At 41.5% G+C, this 23424-nt stretch overlaps 1 long non-coding RNA gene across 2 annotated transcripts; it reads left to right on the plus strand.

The window, feature by feature from the left end:
- Positions 1-5589: 5589 nt before the first annotated feature.
- Positions 5590-20099, plus strand: LOC126867977 (uncharacterized). 2 transcript variants are annotated; one of them, XR_007690501.1, is made up of 8 exons: positions 5590-5745; positions 6106-6295; positions 6370-6575; positions 7236-7285; positions 7363-7700; positions 8925-9014; positions 9084-9463; positions 10115-20099. It is a non-coding gene; the product is annotated as an uncharacterized LOC126867977 (long non-coding RNA). The 2 variants fall into 2 exon arrangements; XR_007690500.1 differs by lacking the exons at positions 8925-9014; positions 9084-9463; positions 10115-20099 and having other exon boundaries at positions 5591-5745; positions 7363-8910.
- The last annotated feature ends 3325 nt before the right edge of the window (positions 20100-23424 follow it).

Consider the following 23424-nt stretch of genomic DNA (forward strand, 5'->3'; position numbering starts at 1 on the left):
TGCAGTGACCATGGAACGCTTATTGTCAGCCATCCGCAACCACGAAGCTTCCAGGGGACATCTTCCGGTAATTCCCCGGCTCTATGACGAGCAACGTCTCTCTTTCTCTCTGTTTTCCCGCGTGTTCAGCCACGCTGAAGCGATTTTTATTTGCCGCGGTAGTATGCGCTTCATAATCCGCCTCGGTTCTTCACGAACGCTCGAATTTCTTTTTCCTTCGGCTGTGTTTTCTTGCGGCTTTCCCCGCAAGGATAGAGGTCTTCTTTGTGAGTCCATTGGCAACGACTGACAGGTGGAAATGGACGATTAAGCGGCTGACAATTCCGCCTGGAATAGTCTGTTTCACTCATGGAAAAAAACTTAAGCCTTGTCCAGGTTCGATGATAAATTCGTTGGTTATCGATATATTTCGAGGAACTTCTTTCCAGGGAACATTGACATTGCGAGCGGATGAAGATTTTTATTAACACGCGATGCAGCAATTTTGGAGGAAGCAGAAAATTTAGCAACAGAAGAATTCGATTAATGTTTAAAGGAATTATTCGTTGAGAAGATTCAATGTAATCTAGGTGTGAGATCAGCCGTCATTTTTCTCAATCTCTCTGCTTCGTAACAGGTTAGTACACTTGTGGCATAAATTATAGTTCTAGTTTACCAAAGACGGATTATATTTGTAACAAAGTCTGATTTAATTTCTAATTGAAACTTCTGTTTTTTTTGATAAAAACCACTAAATACAAATCATCTGCGTTTCTTAAATCGCTAGTGGAAAAGTCACAAAGCGAGGGACTAAAACGTGTCTCGTTGTCTATCTGATATTTGTTTGACCTAGCTTGTATTGCTTAAATATTTTTTAACCAGTTAACATACGATAAAAATCTCGTGGCACGGCTCGCAAAATTCTCAAGAATAAAGCTTTTGCTGATCGAAAATGACGGGAACGAAAGGATCCCATTGAGTGCACCGTACAGAATTAAAATACTCGATACATTGGCTCTCTATCGGCGATCGAGAGGCACGTATCTCGATTTTCCAGCCCTGAATTACGTGCTTTTCGCGCGGAATACGACGCGCATGGAAAAAGAGATACGGCTCTCGGTCGAACCGCGAGATGGAGAGGCACGAACCAAAGGGAATCGGAAGAAGACAGTAGAGAGGGAAAAGAGAGAAGATATTATTTATGGGACGGTCGGATGGTAGTGCCGGCGTGCCATGCATAGACAGCACCTCGTTCTAGCCGGCGAACGAATGGCTCGTTCTCTGTCCGCAAATGTACGGAAATGCCGGTCGAAAGCTATTTCTTAATATTCGCCGATATCGCTAGATCCCCCGGGGTTGAACGTGCCTTTTGTACGTTTCCATAGAAACCCGATGTCGCCGCGGATTCTGACTCCCGCGTCTTTTGCCTCACGTATGTACACCGCTGTTCGATTATGGCGATGTGTCGATAAAAATTGGAAATTTGCAAATAATCGATGCTCGAAGGAACACTACGTCAATTCTATATTCGCGTGAGAATGGATAGTACAGAGGAGAAAGAGCTATTTTCTAATAAAAAAAAAAAAAATGGCACGAACAAATGGGTAGGAAAATACAATGGGATATTAGTTTCGGTATCAGGAGGTAAATAAGTATTAATGTTTTATAACTATTAACTTCACTGCGTATAAACACGAGACAGGGATTCTCCTTCATTAAAATGGAAGAAGAAAAATTCGAGAACCCTATTTTCATCTAACATTATACGGCATTGCTTAATACGTTCTATGACAATTTCGTCGTAATTTTTTTCGCTATTCAATAATGAGGTAAAAAAGAAAAGAAAAGGTGGTGAATTTCCCAATTTCTCTCGCACGAAAATATGTTCGCGATATTCCAGCAGCGTCATTGAAATGTAAGAGAGGCCGAGTTGCAGAGGCAGGTTCCGCGTGGGGGACGGATGCAGCTTTTCAGAAGAGCTTTTACGAGTCGCATATGTGAGCGCCGTCTCTTTTATCCCTCGCTTTATATTCCTGGCACCGTGTCCTATCCCCACTATCGTCCAACTTCGAGCTTCCTCTTCCAGTCAGAAACGGGCGACCAACCCCCGTAGTACCTCTTTGTCGAGAGAGGACCTACCACCGAACCACTCTCCTTCACCCCTGCAGTTCGAACCAAAGAAATCTTTCTTCATATTCACTGGGGAGTGATCGTCCGACATAACGTAACAAATTTCCAGCTCCTTCGAGGCTCACACCCCTGGCTCAAACGTTGTTCGATCGCTCGAACGCGCATTTAAATCCTCCACGACCCTTTCTCTCTCTATTTTTTCTCTCCCGCTTCCTCTCTTGATTCAACGACGGATCAACCCTCGCGATGGGGCTGGGTTCTCTACCTTTCAACCCCGGCCCACGAGAAGCATGGTCGACCGCCACGACCGTCCAGGGACCGATTCTTCCCACGCACAATTTACAGTTTCACATTTTATTCCCATCGCGCGTTCGACAACTCGTGGATGGTCGGCGAAGGATAAACTCGTTTCATTCTCGCCGATCATCTTTCTGCTCATGGCACAAGGATGTCGTTGGACGTTGTTCTTCGTGGATTGAGAATGTCCGAATTCGAATGGTCGTTCGTTGTATTATGACGATTTGTGTGGCGGTTGGCAATGTTCTTGTTGGATTTTTATGAATAGCTTTCTTTGGCACGATCTTTTGCGAATATCGTTGCGATTTTATACGTTTTCGATTGCAAGGAAGATACATCAATTTGTAGGAACGAGTCACTGTATGTCTATTGTTCGTGGAGGAATCTCGTGAAAGACTGACTACTTCATTGACACATTCGTTGCTTTTAAAATACAGCCGTCCGTTTCTGTTGGAGTAGAATGCGAGGATTTATTAGAAGTGTCTTTATTTTAAGTAATTTATTTTAATTATTTTATCTTAACGCACTATCCTCTCATTTCTTTTGCAAGCAAGGCTAATTTTTTATATAAAGTCTACTTAATATTCCTAAGAATATTTCTCCTTTTTTTTTATTTTTTTTCTCTCTCGTTATAAGAAGACTGCCGTATTTTACGAAGATTTTAAGAAGTGATTTGAATTTGTTAAAGATTTTTTGTATTTTGTGAAAGATTTAAGGGAACGTTTTTGGAATCTAATTTAAAAATTATCGATTGCAATCGATCGTTGCAGGTTCATAGATGCGGAGGATTTCAAGGATCAACTAGGCGTTAGGTGATTTCGTATAAGAAACCAGGGAGCCATGGTCACCTCGATTAATTCTTTATCGATTCGACGCGGCGCGAGGAGAGACACAGCAAAAACCTCTTCACCATGGGGATGCAAACGACCAGATGGATGATCGACGAAGAAATCGACGGTTTTTGTTACGAATAGAACCTTTTCGTAGCGACATGCCGAGTAATTTGAAAGTAGGTGTTAAATATATTTATCACGCTTCTAACAACGCTTAAAATCTCTCAGCCTCGAAATTGATCCGACCAAATTATATCATATAAATCTTTTACTATTCTTCCGATCGAACATCTTTCACTAGTCATCGATCAGTCTAATGAATAAAACGTTAAAAATCGGAAACTAAAATTCGGTTTTAATTTTAATAATTTTAATTTTAATAATTTACAATACACAACACACGACACATAACTTGTTGTAGACAGTATGAATTCCAATTAAGACAACGTAATGAAACAAAAGTCATTATTCTCTAAGTATGTGTACAACTTTACTATCACGTACGTAAAGTTCACTCGTGCTTCTCGATTTTATCAATATGTTGAAAAATACATTGCAAATTTCCTGAATGATTCTAAATCGATAGCTAAATACTGTATAAGGAGAAAAGACCTTGAGAACCACTGGTGGTTCCGGTTTATTAATTTCGTAAAAACTGTCGGACGCACGTTCACCGCCTTTTTCATGATTTAATTAGCATCGGTGGGGGCCGGCCACCTGGTCGAGGGGGACCACCATGGGACTCTTCGGGCCCAGGACGTAACCTCGGCGTCTAACGACGTGGAACACTCCTGTTCTTCGGCGAGAGAGCGCCGGTCGCGGTTCCGTAACGCGTTAAATTTATCGGCGAGCAACTTTCTTCCCCGTCTCATTATTCACGTAAATCGATCTCTCTATCTCGATCGCTTCGACCAACGAATAACGCACCGTGTAATAAGTTCCTTCGATGGTATCGTTTGCTCTCTACGATGTCGAAACAAGTTTCGATACCAATTGACCCCCGTCCCTCCCCCTATTTACTTAATTTCCACATTTTTGTCTTTGCAATTTCCATCTACCTAAATTTGCGATTTCTTCTTTTATCAACGTTCTATCTACGTAATTGTAATTATTGGCACCGGTGGAGATATCTTATCGGGAAAAATGTCATCGTTTAATTTTTCTATCTTTGAAAGAAACTCTAAGTCTTAAATTTCAATATGCTCATTACAGATTTACACTTTTGAGGAAGAATAGATACCATGGAATAGTCCTGCGATTCGTTTTCGTTATTTAACTTTGTTTTCTGAGAAAACTATGGAATAGTCAAGAACAGAATTGTTGTCGATTAAGGAGAGCTAGCCAGTGAGTTTGGCGATGAATCGGGTTCTCCATGTCTTTCACACATTCTCGCTTGTCAGGTGGGCGGGACGGATCGGTAATTAGTGTGAAGAAATTGTGGCTTCGAGGGTGACGAAGCAAGCACGAGTTCCTACCACGTGAACAAGCCTGCCGAGACGGTCCCAGACTTCTTGCCGTTCTCCCAACTTTGTTGTTTTAATCGAACGGAATTGGTTAATACCCCGCCTTCATCCTTCTCCTCTCCCTTCTTCCCCTATCTATTTTTTACTCTGTACGATTTTCTGAGCCTCTGCACCATCGTATTTCATTGTATAAAAGATCATTAGGAAATTACGTAAAATTGGTGAACGAAATTGATGATTAATCGCGGAATCGATGAACTTTTAAGGAATGCTTGATCTTGCATAGAGAACGGATAGAAATTTTCCGTTCTTGTTGAAATTTTTGGAAAATTCGAAGCGGAAATTTCGTATCTTTGAAATATTAGAACAGAAATTTTTCAATTTTCGGAAGTAGAAAATATTTAGTAGCTTCTTGTCTGCAGAAACTAGAAAACCTTGAAATTCCCATTACAACAGAGCAATTATCGCTGCAAATTGAACGCAACTTCTTTCCGCTGCCTAATATGTTCTATATTGGTGAGAAGAAAATCAGTAAAATTTAAAAAAGATGAAAGCTTCTGTGCATTGAGCGGTTGATTTTACGACGATTTATCAAGCGTAACAAGTTGCGAAGGGGCGTAAGCAAATTGGACGTCGTCATTGAGCGATAAACGGGATTCACGTCGAAATCGTGTCGCTATTAATAACGCTAGGAGGTAACGCCAGTACTCGTTTAATTTTCCCGGCAATTATTCAGATGACTGTGTGAATAATTACTTGCTATTCGGCCCGTTTGCCGCGCTAAGTGGGCTGGCCGATCGTTATCTTAATCGAGCCGACCGTTTGATTAACCGTTGATTATTCAATTAAGGAAAAATATTTCGTCATGGTCAATTGAACCGGCGTGCAGGTATAATAAAGCAGAATGTGGAACAGCACGGTCGACTTGTAAATCAATTAGCCGTCGTTCATTGTTGTTACCGAGCCACTCTATTACTCCAAAGACAATACAGCTGGTTACTATGAGAATTCGCTCGTTTGAGATCCTAAGTTCGTTTCCCTTAGTAAGTTTTTATTATTTTTCTTCATTTAACAAAGGAGATATCGCCATTTGAAAATTCATAGAATACGAAATATATTTGCTGTGAAGTTTATGGAAATTGAATATATTTTTTTGACGAATATATCCTTTAACTTTGTTAATCGGCGACTTCCAAGGATTTCCAAGGCGATTGTTCATCGAAAGTGGAAAGTTCTCCTACTCTAAATGCAGAATTTATATTGAGATTAAAGTAACTTACCACAGTCGAAAATCCTAAGAATTTCTTATAAAAGTTTAACAACTCTCGAGTTAAGAATGTAACATAATAAATCAGATGGAACGATAATCGCAGAATTCTCGTGACACTAGTGTTTCGTTACAGGAAAAGTGCAATGACGGATTTCGGATCTGCATTTATTCATGGATCGAGTTCCACTGGACGTTTCCAGGGATCGATGGATGCAGAATCGAGTCGAAGAATGCTGCGGAGTAAGAAGGTAGACGAAGAAGAGGAGCAACGGAACGCGGAAAATAGGTGGGACGAGCGGAGAAACAAATCGTAATGACCGAGGGTAAGAAGTTTGATGAATATTGATCTTGGAATACCAGTTCTGATCCGGCTATCCGTGTTACACGCTTTTTCCAGATACGGAGAAGGGTACAGTTACGGGGAAATATTCCCACGACGATCGGAGACTCGTTCGACTTCTCAACCGTGTTCGATCTAATTTCCGACCGATACGGATTCAGAGATTCGACGACCATTTTGCGAAGACGTGATACCCGGAGAACACATGTAGATGCTGTGAAACGTGTTCCACGCGTCCAGCGTGGGATTTGATACGAGGAACGGTGAGAAAATGTTTCTGTCGATTTGACAATGGCTTTCGAGTTACAATGCTTGTCTAAAGTTCGAAAATTGAGAGTAAAAATGAGAATAAGGTACGGACAGCTTGAAATTGAAAAATTCGAAGAATATGGTCTACGATAAGAATAGAATACGGAGAACGTGATAATAAAGACTCTGTTTCTTCTAGTTTCCTAAAGTAGAATGGTAACTGAAAAAATTGTTTCAAATGATTTATATTTAAACGATCGCTATAGCGAGAATTATGAAGGTTAAAAATTAAGAGAGCGGGAATAGTTATTGGTATGTATTTATAGCGTAACCAACTGCGTGGGCGGTCGCTGCCCTACGATCGTAACTAATCGATTGCTGGACAAGATTAAAATACGTTGTAATTCAATTTTTACCGGTCCAGCACTGCCGATCTAATCGATCTCTTCCGCCACGCTTCGCTGAGTATTTTAGTCAATTACTAGAGGCTACTGTGTAAAATATGACGGCACGAGACGCGTCAAAGACGCTGTAAACTGTAATTTCTCGACAAACTTGCTCTCGACAAAGAAGAGAGCTATGAGAAATTAGTTAGCAAATTTCTATCACTTTTTAATACACTTCGCATTAAGATCTAGCATATCGTTTTTTAATACGATAAATTTGTCTTTTAGGACCAGAAAGAAGAGATAATTCAATTAACATCGAGGAACGGATTTTAAAGGTATCGAAAGGCACGTTTTTTTTTGTATTTTATTTAGAACCAAAAAATTCCAGTTAACGTGTAAACTTTATTTCCAGTGCGTCTCTTGAAGATCGTTAAGAAACACCACTATCTTTCGGCTCCTTGTTAAATTACAGAGGACAATGTCTAAATCGCCACTGTCGTCGCATTTCCTGTAAGATTATGACCCGAACGGTCTTACAAGAATCTGTTTACGCGACGATCACACAAATAGCCACCGATTCTCACCGATTACGACACCATGAAGCAGTCTGTAACTGCATCCGGAAGTCGATGATGGTGGAAGAATAATACAGCGAACCAATATTCGAAGAACCATCGTTACAACTACAATTCCAGAAAATGTTACGAGATGAACAATTTTCAGTTGAAAAATGTCGCTGTTGGAGAAAAGGTATAAAGATCTCTGTATTCAATGGAAGCAAATATTCGAAATTTCACAATCTTCTTGTTACTCACGAATGAAATACGAGGAAATTATAGTTAAAAAATTAAAAGTGTCGCGTTGGCAAAATAACTACAATTTCTCTGTAAATACACGTTTAGAGATCTTAGGTTCTCGAAATATTATTACCAAAGTTAAAACGTTCTTCGAACATTTCGAAGCTACAGTGAAATTGAGATATAAAGATTCGAGGACAGCAGGATTGCAACATATAAAAAGTTTCCCTCGCGTTGTTTAACCTCGATGCAACAACGTCTGGGCCGTGATGGCTACCGCAAGAAGTGGAAGAAGGACCCAGAGATTCGAAGAGGATCGCAATTTCCATCGGACTGCCTCGTAAATCCCAATATTATTCTGAAAAACGCCACAATAAAGTAACGCCGCGGCGGGGCGAGGTTAGTTAACGCCAGGAACTGGTTTTCGTCCGATCGTTTCAGCCATTAACGATAAACAACTTGCATTCCCGTGGAAATCGGTGAAATACACGCTCGCGAGCGGCCTACACGCTCCGCTAATAGGAAAGCGATTTATGTCTTAGCGCCTTCGTCGTATTTATTATCGCGTCGATACCGTCGTATTTATTAGATTATTTTCGCGAGATATTCCTTCTCGCAAGGATCGCACCGCGGGTATGTACGCTCGGTAATAAGTTAATTAGGGTCGAGTGATTAATAGGGACGATCTCGTCCGTGTAAATTAGATGTCTGATAGTCCCATAGTTGATTTCAAGCATCGTTGCTATTTTCTATATTTTCCGTACAACGTGCTTTCTCTTTAACTCCTTCACTCGAGATGTACAATTATTTTTGCCACTAGCAAAAAATATATTCTTATTTTGGAACTATTCCGAAGTGTATAAATAAAATATAGAAATAAAAGCGTAGAAATAAAATATTCGTCCAATTTTCAATGAAACATCCTGTCTATAATTTAACATTCTTACATCGTGGAATGATTAATCGCATAGAGGAGCTGTATTCTGTTTCTCGTTGATAGTTTAAGTATTCCTACGAAGTCTCGTTCTGTCAGCAACATTCGATACTCGGTGGATAAACGATATTACATTAGCGAGCTACGCAAACATTTGTCAATATTTCGGCTACAGTGACGCGTGTTCCGCTTCCCGTTCCTCACTGCTATCCGTTGTTTACTCGAGGTTGTCTTGACGCACAGGTCACATCTTCGTGACGCGCTCTTCGATCAGTGAAACACCCTCCCTCGATCGAGGATCGTCCAAGCTGACAGTGTATTCTACAGAGCAATGTAACTATAACTAAATGTCTAGCGTTATTTTCTGAATATCAAATAATCAATAAATTATAATCGTTTCAGGCAACGTTTCATATATCCTGGATATCATCATGAAGGGAACATTAATCAATTCGCGAGGAATAGTGGAACTGGAATGATCGCGTGGGCGATATTAGGTGTCCACCATTAGAGAAGGAACGTTTACATTTGCCGAGTAGTAAGCAGCAATAAATATTTGTCGTCTGACTGTCGATCGGAACCGGTATGCGACACATGGCCTCACGTCTACTGTCGTTGCAGCTGTAAGTGCTCTCTCGCACGTTATACCGCCATACCTTGCATTCATCGTTTCAGGATTGTACCAGGTATTAAACATGGACACGGTGGTGCCTTGAATCGTAATGAAATATCTCGGTGTCCCAGAAACATGAATCAGGACACTGTATGTATTAGACGTCCAAGTTAGTAGCCATGCAATCTACGCTTTTTCTCTTCACCTTCGGTATTTATACTTCCATCCATAAATCATGAAACGCTTGCTAATTTTATAAACGTGAGTTTTAATAAACTAAATCTATTTTTCATGTAAATTAGTATCTTTGAATAAAACTTTCGAGACATGGTATGATTGAATATACGCTTTATAATATACGCAGGTAATAAGTTTCAACTTCATTCTGCGATTTTAATATTTGGATATCTCCGTCTTAAGTGACTGTGTGTTTCGTTGCTTATCAACGGAGTACAGTGACTTACGAAATTATTTGAAGATATACTATAGAAAATTTTTATGTATATATTCTGTAAGGTATTTGAAATTTCATCATCACTGTAAGGAGACACGACTGTCATGACCATATTGGTGAAATTTAAAAGCCACTTGAAACTGTATATATATATCACACATAAAGATTCATAAAAGATTTCTACAAGTGCTGAAATACTTTCTCTAGCTACTGTATATACTGTATATATTTGATAGTTTAGATCCACTTTCAAATTATATCTATCCCAGCTTCAAATTCCAAGTTTCAAATTCTATCACTTTATCTATTGACTTTTTATTATGGATAATTTTACGAATAGAAAATCAATAACGACGATCCTTTTAGGTGTCACGGAGAGCGTAACCAACCGTCGAATCGATTTCAAGCGTTCTACGACAAAAGGACCAATTTAGAGCGATTCCGTGGATCTATCGGACCACCGCGTTGAGCAACTCTCACGGCTCCATCGCGTGGAACAAGAAGCCGGAAAGTCGCGGAGCTAGGCGGCCGTCATTGATCTCCTGTTAGAATCGAATCACTTCGATGTAACAAGATAAATAGTCAGCGGGAAACCTTGGATCCGAGGGCGCGGATCGCGTAGTCATGCTGACTGTTCGATATCTGTCGGTTGCTGGCGCGAGTTCCTCCGACGCGACTACGAAGGCGGTTCAACGCGTGAGCGCGAGGTATCGAAGCTGCGACTGTGTATACCGGACAACTTGACAGCACATGGCTGCCAATTTTCTCTGCACGCCGAGAGGAAACGCGTGACACTGCTTCAGAGCACCTCGTAGACTCGAGTTTGACACGAGCTTTGGAAAACTACCATACTCTTTATGTAGCTTTCATGGGATGGCCCATGATCGTAGGATCGTTGGCTCTTCTTTGGAATGTGATCTTTTAAAGTTTCGCAATATTTTTTTTACGTTGTTCATATAGAGGTGTTGCACAGCTTTCCGTACGATTTTTCTCGCCTTTTACTTGTTCAAGTTATTTGTTTTATTTCTTACGATTTGTAAAAGTATTTGTTATATCTCGTATTTTCGAAAGATTGTAATTTTTACATCGAATGTATATAGATTTTATAACGTAGGGTTCGTAATTGATTAATCGAAAATTCTTTCGAAATTTTTAATCAGAATCAAAATCTCAGACCAAAAGATGAGAAGTCCTTTCCGATCGTTCCTCTTTGCGTTTCTTCATGGTTTTACGTAACTCGAGGCAGTCAGATACGGAGTTAGGTTTCCCCCGGTGAGTATCCGGGTTTAATGCTTCCGTTCCGGCGTGGATATTCCAAGTTTTCGATCAGCACGAGCTGATCGGCTTTTTGCCGCGACTGCTTTTTGCGCGATCATCGCCACCTTCGTCACGGCCACGCCCGGGCACGTGAGGCCATGAACACGGTGTTACAGGTGTTTGCCCATCCTCAGGCCTCGAATTCTTTTATGCCCTTTCGGCTCTCGGTCTATTAACGCTTGCAGCCTAGCAGCACAACTTTTCCCAACGCCAACGGGTGACTCATGTTTTATTTAATTCCCCTCGCGCCGCGCAAATTCCTCGTCGTCGTTTCACTTCGTTCTTTCTTTACTTCCCCAGGACTTTGGCTGCCTCCGTCTAGCAGCTCTTCTTACGCTTCCTGCTTTTTCTCCATCAACCTCATTGTTGTGTGCCGTTTTTTTTTTCTTTCTTTTTGGATTCGTCTTAGTTCGTTTTGGTCCGCGGCGTCGTCAAAAGTCTGCCAGGCGCTCTTCTGATTCGTGAGTTCGCTCGCTGTTTTTAGTGGCAACGATCCTGTCACGATTTTAAACGCAACAATGGTGGAAGGAACGCTTTGAGTATTGTTTCGTCAAGCAGAAATCTCGCAGTTTCGTAGACCGATGTTTTGCGAAATTTTACGCGATAGACGATTGCACGAACGCGGTGCAGGGAGTCATTAAACTTCTATTTTCTTCCCAAACATCTTTATTGACTAAGAGTCTCTGAGAACTTTCTTCTTTCAATTATTTTAGCTTAACAATCTCAGGGAGAGGCGAGTTCATTAAGGAAGATAATTATGGTTCTATCTTTCTAAAACGAATAATGCAAATATTGTGTGGTCATTAGGAGTTAAAAGTAGGATTTCACGATAATATGTATCTTTCTCTTTTTGCAATCATGCTTGAATTACATTACAATTCCGCGCTTATTCTTAAAAAAAAGACAGATCTTTAATGTCAAATAGCAACACGTTTTCTTCAAACTAAAAAAATTTGTTACAAACAGAAAGAATACATTATAATATTGCACGTGGTGTACATACGATGCGTTTCATGTTTCTTCTTGCATTTAGAAAACAACAATCACGAAAACGACGAAAATGACGACAACGACGACGACGACGACGACGACGACGACGACGACGATGCACGACGGGATTCTAGTTGATAAAAAGTGGCTAGTAAAACAAGCGAAGTGTGATCGGTTATGTCAAAAGGGTGTGGGGACAGGGTCGATCGAAGGGGTGGTCAATGGGGATTGGTGAGCAGCTCGTCTGCTCGGTGAACCGTGGATTAAGATAAACCCTTCATCGGTTTCTTGTCGAACGATTCTTCCTCCTGTACGTTTCTGCGCCGCGAATGGTCGAAGATAGGCACTGGCTTAAAGTACTTCCCGTCATTCCGTTGGAAATTATTTAACGTCCGGTATCGTGGCGTCATCGTTCACCACTCGAAAACGTCCGGTAAAAGTGGCCAAACAGTCTGGCTATTCGATGAAATTAAACATATACACGATTATTATCCACTTTCTACGTTTGAAAATTTATCTAATTTCTCCTCGCCGCTCGTCACGCCTTAATTTCATTACGAATTTCACCGCGACTCGTAGAAACGAAATTTTCTCGAACAGATAACCTCCGGGCGATTATTCAGGTTAACCGAGGATATCTTTAAAAAGATATCGAAGAATAATTGCTATTTCGGCATTAATGCAAAATTGAGCATAGCTGATCGCTGTAGAGATGAATTGCCGGAGATCTGTTTGGAGTTATAATTGCTCGTAGGATTAAAATATCTCCATAGCGAATTTCTGTAATTGGATTTTTTGCAAACAGGAAGTACGAGATTCACGTACGATCGCGGTACCATAATGGCGCCTACAACTTTCAAGCAATCAATCCTATTATCATTGGAACATACCGTGTATTTTAATTCCACGAGTTGTAAAAAGTTAAACAGGCAAGGCAAAAGCATCGATTAAATTCGAATTCCACGAACTACATTGTTCTTGAAGGATTTTCGAATCCCAAGGATGCCTTTCTGGCACGTACCAAATTCCAAGGTCTTTAATCTTCTCTCCATTCATGCAAATTCGGCGTAACGCGAGAGGAACGTGGCGGGCCAGCGCCTCGGGCGAGATTCTCTCGTTGCGGGAACGCGGATAGAAAAAATAATGTGGGACAGCGGACGCGTTCCAGTATGCGATTCTGTGCGACCTCGCGCGTTTATGCGCGGTGCGGCGCAATGGGAACGGCCCGAAGGAACCGGCGCTGAACGGTCGTCGCGAGACAATGAGAAACCAATCCGCGTGCTCACCGCCTTACGAGAGGATGAAAGAATGCCACGGAACCGGCCGTAAATCCACCTCCCTCGAGTGCGTTCGCCGGCGTGAAATTAAGAGAGCAATGGCGAGGAGAGACGAGCCACCGACGCAGCTTCTGCTGTCGATATCCAGGCAACTTCTTTTATGGAAGTAGAAGATTCTTCGTTTTATATTTAGGGAGAACGTTTCTGGAACTTTGCGAATGTTGATTTATGATTACGAAGGAGAACGCGAGGATCATTATCGTGAATATTGCTCGAGACAAATTTAAAGACTGTATCGTAAGTGTTTTTCTTTTTTTATATGGAAAGTTTGATATGAAATTACGGACTTTAATCATCAATTTAAAAAATTTAGATTTATGATTAACGCGGGAATATACTACTAAGTTGATTCAAAAGAAATTTAATCCCGCTACAATCATGGAGATTTGACATTAAAGAAAAAAAAAAAAAGATGTAAAAATCGTTTTTCAGGCTTCTCTTTTAGCAAGCTTCTCTTTACAAGTTTCTTTTATCAAATGTTTAACACGAAGTTATCTGTAATTCTTCCAAGTGACAACGTGTAACTGCTGTTCAAAGCCATGTAACGCTTGTTTATGGTAATCTGCGCTACTATCGCTGTTTTACAGGATAATCAGAACAATTTCATCTATGTAATAACACAAGGAAAATGTTTTTTCGCACCGCACGATCACGACTAATTTAAACGAGATCATCTAACGTTGCCACGCGAATTCACGATAGCGCGGAACATCTTTTACGTGGCTTCTCGCGAAGTTGCGCAGCGTCGACTAATAATTTTCCGTTTAAACATTACAATTACTAATTACTCCGCGATTTCCGCCGATCTCGATGATATCGCTGCTATTACTTCTTCTCCTCGCGGGGATAACAAACCTTTCCAGCCTTGAGAGATTAACCTTGTTTGCTTTTCGATAACTTGCAATCGTAGTTTGCATTTACACCCTCCTGTTTTTGAAATTTTTATTCGAATTCTGTTTCCTGACGCAGACACGTGAAAGTGGAGGCAGCGAAGAGTTATTTTGTTGTATCGCTTTAACAGGCGAAATTTCGTATACGTTTGTAGTATCTTAAATAGTCTAGAGTAAGGGCAAGAAAGGATGTTCTATTTGAAGTGAAGTTTAGTTTTATTTTAACAAGCAATACCCAATGCAAAAACTGACTACAATATCTTCGTACGTCTTAGTCTAACACTCGGCTCACGTCTGTCTTCCCAGGTCAAGAAATGCTGACCCTCAACCCTCGCACCCTTCTCCCACTCCTTTACTCATTTAGTTTTGACGCGACCAAGGCATACACTCTTACGTACACCATCTCTCTCTTTCTCGAGAAAAGTCGAACTTAAATATATGATAGACCAAGCGTATACCCCCCACCCCTTTTTTGATATTACACGTTTTACATCCGTTTGAAACTAGATCCGTGATCTTTAATACGTACAGAAGACACTGAAAGATCTCGTCTCCACCTAAGATTCACAGAATTAATGGACGCCGCAGAGGAAATCTTGCGCATTATGGTTCGCATTCAAAGCTTCGAAACAAAATTCACGGTCTTTAAGAGCTACGGAAGATACAAAAATCTTACACACATCGACGTTCACCTAATTTCTTCACAAGACCTGCTCCCTTACCCAAGATTCTTCAAGCCATAAAGTTAGCGAACGATGCAGAGGAAATGTGGTACATTATTTCCCTTCGTTTATACCTCTAAAACGAAACTCATGGTCTTTAAAACTATCGCAACTACCGAAAGCTTATACGTACCGACCATTCGCTTAGTTTCTCCACGCAGACTCACGCTAATCCCGACATCCGATCTTTACCTCCACCCTATCTATGATCAGTCCACATTTCTACCATACACGAGAACTCATAATTCCCGGTATAACGTCCACTTCCTCGAGACACACATCCTCGCGTCGACCAGTAAGGGTAGTACAGATGAAGCAAAAAAGCCTGGTGCATCGGTCGGGCAGTTGGAGACGGCTGCTGGCTCGGGTTATACGTGTTTGGCGGCGGAAACAGCGGCATGATAGCCCGTTTAACCCGTCTCCAACCCCCGCGGTGCAACTTGTTTTCCCTCGTGTTCGCCTTTTCTTTTTGGCAAAGCTTCAACCCTAGTGGAGGGCAGAAGGAGACTGTGATCGAAGGGAGCGCGACGTTACGGATGGGTTTGTCGGCGTGGTTCGGGTTTTCTGCTCGCTTAAGAAACGACGTGTTTACCGGCCATCGAAGGAAGCCCATAACCTGTCCGACTGGCTGCCACCGCCTCGACAGATATACTACGAAGTCACCACGAAGCACGCACCACCACCACCGCCGGCATCGTCGTCGTCGCCGTCGTCGTCGTCGTCGTCCACCAGCCAGAATGACGTTGGTGACACCGACGCCACCATGGACGATGGAAAAACTGTTGGTCGATCGATGGATCCGTCAAACGGATTTCGAGGCCGAGATTATTTATGGGCTCGGTTGACGAGCGCAGAGTCGCGCGATTCCTTTTGGGACCGCGCGTTAAACTCGAGGTATGAGCGCAGCTTTTTCTTCGGTTCTTGATGAGAAAAGCGGAGAACAGAAGCGGGAAGCTTCGATTAGTTTTGTGATATTATACGTGATCACTTTGGTGGTTTTGGAAAGGTGTTTCTTTAGGAATATTTCGTACGTGTGTTCGTAACTACTTTCAGGCTTTGATATTTTATGCAAGTGGCTAGGAACTTGTCATGGGTATCGTAACGGTAAATTTTAAATCGTAGCGTTGATTTGTTCCATTTTATTCGAAACTCTAGATGAGATATAACATTCATGCTAACGCAATGGATCGTGTTCGTATGCTACATCGTATTACAGATATAATCTTCCAGTAGATTCTAGTACTTTCTAACGAGATCTTCCAGCTATAAGTATACTACTTTCTTCCATTATTGTCTTCCTCAAACAATTGAAATAACACGAAATATTCGGATCTTCGCATTACTCGAGAATTACTAAATTAACAAGAATAAATACAAGGTTCATTACAGATACGATCTTACGGTACATTCTAATATCTTCTAAGAATATTTCTATCTTCTCTATCTCGAAACACTCGTTACACAAACTTTCCAAGAAAACCATCCTTCTCTTCTCAACGAATACACCTATACGTACTAAATAATTCCACCTTTCACGCAACAATTAAATCTCGCGATCGAAAGGAGCAACCTTGACGCTACAGACCAAGAAGATGCCGGATCTATGGCGGGGCAAAAGAAACGCGCAGTTTCCACGTACCGATCACGATCGATCGATCGATTGATATTCAACGTGCATGTTAATGGGCAATTAATAGTCGCACGGCACTCGTATCGTCGCATACGCGGCGTGCCGGCGGCGGGGGCCAGGGATGCTCTTTTCAAGCTAGACGGTTTTGTAATCTCGGTGTCTCTCCCGGCGTCTCCCGGCGTCTCCCGGCGTCTCATTCGTATGCGGTCGACGTGGCCGCGAACGAGCTTATAAGTAACGCAGTAATGACACAGGCTGTCATGGCGCGGAACAGTTTTCTCGGCTCCCATTGTCGTTAAGCGGTTGGCCGCAGCTGATTTATCGGCGCCGCCAGGGAAATTCCGCGCGCGGATCTCTCGCCGGATGCCTGGCTGCCTGTTCCACGTATATCTGCCTACGTGCATTAACGTTGTTTTTCATCGAACGGGATCTAGCTGAAGGATCTAAGCATCAGAGGTTCGCAAGCGTTGCACAGAATTTAGAAAAGGAGCTTCGAACAGGGTGATTTTCGAAGAATTCTTCGTCGAGGATTTTAAGAGACGAAATTGGTATATTCACGGTGCTCGTTGAGCGCGTACGTGAATTTTCGCGCAAAGGGTCGTTAAGTTGACACTTTTACGTGTAAAATAATCGAATTAGGAATATCATTGGAGCTTTTGGAGAAGTTTCTGAGAGTTTCACGAGAAAAGTTTGGGAGAGAGGTTCGCTGACAGTGTATTTATGACCTCCTACGCTTAGGAAGATAACTGAGATTAAATTTTTGTACAAATAATTGAATTAGGGATATTATCAAAGGTTTCGAAAGGGGTGGATTTTGAAGATTTCGTGGTTGAGAATTTTGAGGATCTTGAGACGAAAGATAGCAAGAACGAAGGATGGTTAGACAGACTTTACTTAGTTTACTTAGACAAGTAACGACTGAAATTACATGAAGCTTTTAAAACGAAAATATGTGTTGTTAACATAAATACAGAATTCTTTCCTATATCTAATATATACATATCTGTATTTTTTTTCACTTTTTAACGATAAAGTTAGAAAAGCAGGTTTGTAGATCGACCGAGTAAGCGGATCGATAAGAGGCAATAAATCGATGCCTCGTGTCGTAAAATGAAAAAATCGCGAAATCCTATTGGAATACTTGTATGAATGTTTTATCATTGCGAAAGAAACCACGATTAAAAAAAAAGCCTTAGAAACACGTTATCGAGCAGTGTTATCAGAGATTCTTGTAAAGCGGGGAACATAGGGTTTGAATAGCATATTCATATCGGTGTACTATGTGCGAGTATACACGGAGATAGGCCGATTTTTATGACTATCCAAGTAGACTATCTATCGAGCAACCGGCGTCTTAGCGTCGTCATCGTTAAATTTAGTCGATGCACAACGAAGAGATTTCGCGAATCGATTTGCAAATATTCACTGATTCACGCTTCCACGAATTATAATCGAAAGTACACAAATTGTTCGATGTTAATTAAATTCCTACCTTATAAAACTTTCCAAATTCTTTATATAGATGTTCATGTATTCAAACTCCGGAGGAACAACATTTCGATCAAGCATCGATCAAATAACACCAGAGTAGAACAAATTATTCTAATGCAACTTTTGCATCGAACATACGCTCTGCCGGTTATTAATATATTTCTAATTGATCTATAAATTCAAAAAAAAAAAAAAAAAAAATATGTGAAGTGGCTAAAAAGAGGAAAAATCATAGAACAGTAAAATTACGGAATTCTATTCTCCGTAACAATACGTACTCTTCATAAGGAAAAAGGAACGATTTTTTCAATGTAACTCATGTTCGATAAACGTATCCACCGTTTCGCGGCAACTGTTTTTACATCGAGAACAGTCTGAAACAGGAAGGGATAAATATTCCCGACAAATTATCGTTCTAGATATTACCAGAGAGATAATCGGCGAGATAAGGACGCGTGCCTACAAAACTGTCCGAAGTGTAAAACCGAGAAACGATACGACGTCCAATTAAAACTGCTCCCAACGCGCAGCCTGTTTCAATTCTTTTCTTTCTTTCCTCTCACCTCCGTTCTTGTATTCTCTCTGTTCTTCGATACTAAAACGGCACCGCTCATCTGGCATCGTTAATTAATCACGAATATTTATTGCGTACTCACATGCTCATCCGCCTTGGTCTATCTCGGGAGGCAATTAGCGAAATTATTGCATGAAAAGGAGAGAAAAAATATGTGCGATTCCTCGCGAGCGCGATTCACTGGCCCGTGTTCCACGGCCGTCGTCTCGCTGAAAGCACACTCCAGACATCGACCGATCGTATCCTCGCAATAATTAGTTCATTAATGCCACATTCGTTCCTCCTATTCAATTTCCCGATTATCCGCTTGAGGTAGAGCTTCTAACTCCGCCATTCTTTCCAATCGTCGCGTACCGAGCTTCGTTTACATCGAATTAGTTATACCGTTCCTCTATGGTATTCCTGCGTTTCCTTCTCCCTTTGTATCGTTTCCTTAATTCCAATCGTGAATTATAATTTTCTGTAATCTTTATTAAGACATCTATGGTATCTTCTAATTAAGAAATTTGCAGAGTAAAAGGAAAATTTTCGAAACATCAAATATCATCGAGTTGTTCTCATCTTCGCAATTGTGCAATTTCCTCCATCTTATAAATTCCAACCTTCCGCTATTGCGGAATTTCAATCGTCGTCAAATCTCCTGTAATTTCTATAGATCCAAATTTTTATCGAACCATCGTCAAATTTTTTGCAATTTATTTTTGTCGAATTTTATCTGGATATTTGTCTGTTCCCTCCTAATCTACCCATCCCAATACTAAAATACCTAAAACCTTATCCAGAGTGCTTCAATTGGGGTAGAATTTGGAGAATAGGAGGGCAAATATCGAGTACAAAATCCTTTGAAAAGTGCAACCCTTCGTCTTCGATAGGAAAGATTCTCGCTTGAGCGTGGCTTTCCCGAGGATCGGTAGGGCTGTCGCGAGCGGAATCGTTCTTCATCGAAGTTTCGAGGTCACTAGACAGAGGCAGACCAATAGCGCGACAGACGGACAGACAGCAGGGCAAGTACACCGATAACGACAAACTGGCCCGAGAAAAACGTCGGTGAAGCGATAAATCAGGCCTATTGCATTCCTAAGATAGCGCGTTGTCTGAAAGTCATTACGCTGGCAAAAGTAATTCCCAACTAAGTAAGTAAAGCAATAAATACATAATGCATCCGGCGAGTTTCCCACACGCGTACTCGCTCGCTCGCTCGCTTAAGCGCGGGCGCACAGGCGGGCGACCGCGTTGCAGTCCCTCATCGCGATTCCATGAAATCATGCATCAGCGGGGACCACGCTGTGTGTCGCGGATTTATTTGCCACGCCACGCCGGATCGCGACGCGATTTCTTTTTCGCAATCGCGCGCTCGATCGTCGATCGACCAAAGAAAAGGAAAAAAAAAAAAAAAAGAATGGAACGAACGCTGCCTGATCGTATTGGAATCGAGAGGGTGAGGTCGGACCAAAAGTTTCGTATTCCGATTCTGGATACTTTTGCGCGATAATTTAGCAAAATAATTACGTTGGTGAATTATGTTAAGGATTGTAGCTTATAGTTTCTTATTTTAGAATTTCACACCGGCATAGCATGATTGGATGATTCGTAATTGTTGGAAGATTACAAAGTTCCATTTGATTTATTCTTAACTTTGTTGCATCGTTACTAGATTTGTGACTCGTAATGTTTTACTAATAGTATTTTTGATAGTATGCAAAGAGTCCTAGTGGTCTTTTTTCACGTAAGAATTGTTAATGTACTTCTTGAATATTGGATAATTGTATATATGTAGTTTATTAATCTGATCGAATGAATCGTGTCATCCAAGATGAGATAGTCTGGCGACTAACTTGACCATAGAGAATGTTTGGAAATCGATTTTCGGATCGCGTTACAAATGAAATGTCACGATAATATAGCGTTGGTCATCGGTAGGTTAAATTTGGATGGTCGATAATTCTCGTAGCGTGGAAGGAGGAAGCGACATTGTATGATTATACAAACAGATAGCTACAGTTTGAATGGGGAAGAAAATCAAAAGCTGGGAATCTGAATTTCCCTAATTAAGAAGCCCCCGAGAGTTTCAATTAACCGATCCCTTTTTAATATTGCATGAGCGTTTCGCGAGGAAAACGTGACGTTTGCATACACACGCGGGCTCGAAATTTCAGCCACGTTTCTCACGAGAGCCCTCTCTCCCTTTTTCCTTTTCCTTTTTTACGCCAGTATATTTACGCGAGTTCAAGGCACTTGGAAATCGCGTCGCGCGTCGCGTCTGACCGCTGCTAAGGAGTTTCCACTGAAATTCTCGTCCCACTGGCGTCGATGGTGGTCGGGAATGTTGGGAAAGAGGACGTTACGATGGAGGAGCCGCAATTTCTTCGGTGCCCGATTGAAATCCGCGCGCGAATTTTTTTGCCAGTTCGCCGCCAGCAACGTTCGTTGTTTGTAAAGAAGTTTCTGTACTTACGGAGAATAATTCCGATCGAATCAGTCCAATACTTTTCCAAGAGATTCTCGGTTCTTTTTAAGATTCCGTACGAGATTTCCATCTTCGTCGATGATTCCAAAGCTTTGCATTCGACGATTATCAGGGTTAAACGAAGTTCCTGGAATTAAACAGTTTTGATAAGGTTGTTCGTCATAGCGTTGATCGAGGTGATAGTTAATTAAAATTCGACGAAACACTTAGACGTTCAACTATCGTTTCGTTATCGTCGTTAGATAAACGCTAAACGTGTGATTGCACACGATTGCAGGTTGCAAATCGATTAAAGTCTTTGGAGACGATGTTACACTCTTTGAGATTATCAAAGAGTTATTAAGGCTTGCGATCTAATCCTTTTAACATTCGTCCGATATCTTGCGAAAGCTAAAAACAGTTTTTTATTTATAAGTAAATATCACACAGAATATTCGAAAGCATCGAATGACGAAGCTAGAACACCAGCGAAGAATCTCGACGGACCGCTATTTCGTTCGCGAGCATACGTGAACTCCAAGCTTCGTTTTATATTTTAATTAATTAATTCGCTCGTTTGGTCTAGATCGTTTCACGAATATCGAGATAATTATTTATGAGTTTACAGACGAGCGAGTGCGGCGCACTTTTGGCTACCACTCACACGTAAGCCGACGCTTTTAATCGCGTGTATGTATATGAGACACGATAACGTAATACAACAGCGTTATGCATCTTTCGCAGCGCTCTGATTAGTACACTGAAACCGCGGCCACCTTGCCGGCACGCTAATTACTTTGTATCAGCTTAAACTTCCTCGGTTTTCAGCGTAGTTACGTCTCATTGTAGCTTTTATTTGCCTTTTATGGGCCAATAAAGCATCCGAGCGCCGCCCCCGCTAACAAGTCTCGTAATTAGGAAATACATACGCTTTACACACGATTCTCCTGCTATGCTGATGGTCTAATTAAGCCAGACATCGTGACTATATTAAAAAACAAACATCGATGAGCATCGATCGAGCCGAGATCCCAGACCGTGAATCAGCTGACGTGCACGCTTGACTTTGTTGCGATGCAATTTGCAAGTCATACGAATGTAGATGAATTTGTGAATATAAAAGACGAGATCGCAGATCGTCGAATACGTCGATCTCGTTTGGAACTTTCGAGTTGACGCCTGATGTTACGTTGCGTAACACTCTACCTAGCCGAGGCCACACACCGCGGGCAATATGGCAACCAGATGTCTTCGGATACTCGCAGCGTATCCTCCATAGTTCAAGGACCTTCCATAAATTTCATAGATTTCCTAGAAAATGTCCTTCAAACAAAACAAACATCTGGTTCGGAAGAATTTCTAAAGACTATTGTCTACCACGGCGAAAAAGGGAAAGTTAGTTTTTGTCACGTCCGCTGCAACTTTCCTCCCACTAACCACTTTCTCTCGAGGGCGGTTAAGACCCTTCGTTTAACCAATTAAAAACGAAGCCTATTCCCTCACTCTCCTAAATAACATCGTCACGAACAAATCCCATGGTCCCGTGCGCTAGACACACTCATCCTTAGCTCTCCTCCGAGACAGCATCGTCTCCCAAGAGTACTGTTTTTGCATCCTTCGAACGGTCAACATCCTTCGAGCGGGTATACACACCCGCAGATCACTCAGTCACTCATCTCGTACATACGCACCAGTGTAACTATCCTCGTTATAAGTTGTGGAATAAACGGTGAAATATAACTTACTACTGTGTCATATTCATATCAACCACCTCTGTTATCCTAACCGAAACAGGGGAACGACTACTTCGCGGCGTCGATTCACCGAATCGTAGCGAGAATTTACGCCTCTCGCTGACGCGTTTTCCTCGCGACCGCGTCTCTCCGCGAACGGTCGTAACACCTGATGAAACGTGAAAAATTTAAAAAAACGATATTCTCAATGGTGTAGTATCTGCAAGCACACGATCTCGCTATTATAAGACTGCATGTGCATAAGCACGTGATGACGGTAAATTCGGTAGTTTTGTTCCTCTAATTGTCGAATTGCATGTTTGTGCATCGCATCGTTAAAGCTATAAATTCGTTTGCATCGAATCTAACGGTGATATTACGTTGGAAAGAGGCCACGCCACACTTACGTATGTTTGCATAAGCGATCAGAGATAAAGCAGCGACCGATCGAAGGAATGATTTTCGTTTAGTTTATCTGCTTTTATTGATATCGTATACTTTCGATTTCTAAGAAAATGTGACGTAGGTAGAATATGAAATATCACT

Source organism: Bombus huntii, chromosome 7, assembly GCF_024542735.1.
Source record: "Bombus huntii isolate Logan2020A chromosome 7, iyBomHunt1.1, whole genome shotgun sequence".
Classification (NCBI taxonomy): domain Eukaryota; kingdom Metazoa; phylum Arthropoda; class Insecta; order Hymenoptera; family Apidae; genus Bombus; species Bombus huntii.